Raw genomic sequence first — 3955 nt, forward strand, 5'->3', positions numbered from 1 at the left:
ATAAGCATATTTTCATTAAGAATGTAGAGTATGTCACACTCCACACATATGTTTGCTCATCTGCAAACAGTAAAGGAGCATGCATCTTTGGGTGCAAATGCTCATGACAATAGTGCAGAGCCATGCAAGTTCCATGATTCTGTGTGAGATGGCAGACAGTGAGGTGGGCCAGGCAGGTTTTTGGGTTTAGAAAAAAAGGTGTAAACATTATGTATACATTTATGTACGGGATACATATAAAATTAGTGGATAGTTAACAATGCATTAAAAGAAGTTGGATCCCGTGGCCACAACCACCCGTCTGACCTGTTTGGTACCCAGCATACACTCCCAAACCAAAGCTTCCCAAAATACAGTGGGATATCTATTCATGGTGCACCTCACTCTGAATCTGTACAAGTGCTACTGGTGAGTATCCTGACTGCTGAGACAAGGAGTCCAGGAGGCAGGCACACAAGTGACATAGTAACTGTAAAAACAACAAGTCCGGTGGCACCGTAAAGACTAACAGATAAGGTGCCACCAGATTCCTTGTTGTTTTTGTGAATACAGACTAACACGGCTACCTCCTGATACTTGACATAGTAACCATAGTGACTCTATGCTGACATAACTTGAGTTAACCCACACTTAAAGTGTAGATATGACCTTAGGTACATTCAGGGGCAGCTCTAGATATTTTGCCACCCCAGCAGCAGCCTGCCTGCCACCCTCCTAGCGACCGGCAGAGCGCCCCCCACGGCATGCCACCCCGAGTACGCGCTTGCCGTGCTGGGGCCTGGAGCTGCCCCTGGGTACATTAAATATTTGGGAGAAGTAACAGGAAAGTATGAGGGTAGACTGAGATTCGTTTAGGCTCAAGGCATTGGAACTGGCCTTACTGCACCCTACAGGGTCAGGAACAAAGAGGCAAAAAAAAAAAAATCATTTATTAAAATTTGTTGACTCGAGGGTGTATAACTCATGATTTTAGAATTCTTGTGGTTGTAAAGGTATCTTGGGGTTGTAGATATGTGTTCATTATATTTTGAAAGGCAAAACTATGAATGGGTTGAACAAAGAATTAGATCAGTCCCTCAGGATAAGTACATTGGCTATTAGCCAAGATAATCAGCAATGCAGGCCCATGCTCTGCATATCCTTTGACTGCCAGATGCTGGCAGTGGACAATGGGATGGTTCACTGAGTCATTGCCTGTTCTGATCATTCCCTTAGAAGCACCTGGCATTGGCCACTGTTACAAGACAGGATACTAGATTAGGTGGACTATTGGTCTAACCCACAATGGCAGTTCTAATTTTCTGCAAAAATCACAATAGATTTTTTTCCAGGGAGAAAGACGTTATAGGAGACAGTATACTGCCTTTATTGAATATTTGAGAATCAAGTTGTACACAATGGCATGCGAAAAAACACTAAGGCTAGACTGAGAGGCTAAATAACAGTTGCAAAAATGCAATCCCCACTGGTGGATTGACTCAAAACAAAATTTTGACACTAGGCCAGAAATTCAGTCAGCTCAAAAATGAGAAGAAAAAATTAAATTTAAAAATTCAGGGAATTCAAGGAATCCCAGCAGCAGATGAAACAACTTGGGAAATTACTAAAAAACTCTATGCAATCAGATATAGTGATAAGTGATTCTTTGTTTCTGAGGGGATATGTTTCACTGAATTAAGTCTCAGAGATTATCTACACAGGCAAGTTAAAGCACTCTAAAATCACGCCCCGGAGCGCAGCAAGTTTGATCACTTTAAAGCACTAGTGTGGACAGGCTCGAATCCCAGTGCTCGGAGCTAATCCCCTCATTGAGGTGGATTACCAGGAGCACTGGCACATGCAGCAGCGCTTTGAATTTTGTAGTGTAGACATAGCCTCAGTAGGTTAGATCAGACAAAGAGGAGTTGCATTGACTAGGCATTGGGACACCTGTGCCTTTAAGAACCCAGCCCTGGGAAGCCGATGCTGAGAGGTGCTGTCTGTGTGATGGGAAATAAAAAAAGCTGCTTTGCCCCCCACCATTTTTGCAAACACAGGTGTCTCAATCCCACTGGGGTAACTGTTACCCACTGTGCCCTTGCCTGTGCCAGGTTTTGCCCTCTGTCATCCTCTGCCAGCACCTCACCCCCCAGCCCTAATTTTGCCCTTTAGCCCCTCTCCTAATGCTGCCTCCAGCTGCTTGACCCCCCTGACCAGTCAATTTCCACCCCCTGCTTAGACCCTGGCCAGCCCCCTGGTCTGATTCGCCCCCTTTGCCACTTTTTAACCCCTGTAAAAAGCAGTCAGCAGATTTTTTACGGCTAATAAGGGCAGGGTGAAGGGCAGTGACTTCAGTAGATGTTACTGAGCATGCTCAGTTTGTGTGACCATACAAAAAAGCCACTTTGCTTAAATAAAAAAGCCTCTTGCCCCCCACAGCCATGGCTGTCTCCAGGCACCAGCGCAGCAAGCATGTGCTTGGGGCGGCCAAGGGGAAGGGGCGGCACATCTGGCTCTTCGGCAGCGGGTCCCTCAGTCCCTCTCAGAGGAAAGGACCTGCTGCCGAAGTGCCGCCAATGGCAACTTTTTTTTTCCCATAAAAAGAACAGGAGTGCTTGTGACACCTTAGAGACTAACAAATTTGTTTGAGCATAAGCTTTTGTAGGCTACAGCCCACTTCATTGGATGCATAGAATGGAACATATAAGAAACGTATATATATACACATACAGAGAAGATGCCATACCAGCTCTAAGAGGCTAATTAATTAAGATGACCTGTTATCAGCAGGAAAAAAACTTTTGTAGTGATAATCAAGATGGTCCATTACAGACAGTTGACAAGAGGTGTAAGGATAGTTATCATAAGGAAATAGATTCAAGTAGTGTAATGACTCAGCCATTCCCATTCCCAAGCCAGAGTTAATGGTATCTAATTTGCAAATCAATTCAAGCTTGGCAGTTTCTCACTGGAGTCTGTTTTTGAAATCTTTCTCTTGCAAAATTAGCAAAGAATCCTGTGGCACCTTATAGACTAAGGCCTTTGCCCGCGATCCAGCGCTGGAGACATTGAGAAATACCTTCCGATATATGCTACTCGGGTCAGGTGGGGTGGTGCACGATAGAATATTTGCGTCCCATCTTTGCCCATCACAGTTAGGGAACCATTTGGCAAAGCATCACTGTCCACATTACCCAGAGTCACGGTTTCGTTCTACAGGATGCGATATAATGCCCTCGCAAACTTGCATCGACCATATCAACGTGACTTCCCACTCCAAACTGGTTTGGCGACGATCGTCGCTGTTGGAGTTGCCAGACTCCAGATGCAATAGCCACCGCCTCACTGACAAGGCGAGCTCCTGTCGCGTGCCATTGGGGCTACTAGCACCCGGTGGGCTTGTCACACACATCCTGAAAGGTTTGTACCAAAGTCAGCTGCGTCATCCCAGACTTGCGGACGATGTGATTGCCGACATCTCAGTACTGTTTCCCGAGACCCAAAGGTGCGTTTCCCGCTCGAGCACGTCGTTCTGGACAAGCACTATAGTGTCCCAGCCAGCGTCAGCGCCTATTTCATCATGACTCGTCACTGTCACTTGGGAGCATAAGGACATAGGATCACTGCCAACGGGATGTGCTGAACACATCACATAATCCTAAGCAGTCGGGCTCCATCTTACTGAATCACACCGCAGAATCACAGTCCCCAACGGCTGAAAAGGAGACGATCAACCATGGATCTGGAACGAGGAAGCGAATGACCCGCACCTTCCGTCCCTTCCCACAACCCCCGCAGCAATATGGGACGAGCGTGCTTCTGTGGATAGCTGCCCACAAGTCACCCTGCACACACAGCGCTGCACTGTGCAAGGTGGAACACTGCCGCGTGTCGCTTCAGTGACACCTGCAGCGCGGGCCGACACAGCTGTACACACGCTGTAATGGGCCAGCGCGCCAAAAATGTAAGTGTAGAC

This window comes from Chelonoidis abingdonii, chromosome 3 (assembly GCF_003597395.2).
Source record: "Chelonoidis abingdonii isolate Lonesome George chromosome 3, CheloAbing_2.0, whole genome shotgun sequence".
In the NCBI taxonomy this organism is placed as follows: domain Eukaryota; kingdom Metazoa; phylum Chordata; order Testudines; family Testudinidae; genus Chelonoidis; species Chelonoidis abingdonii.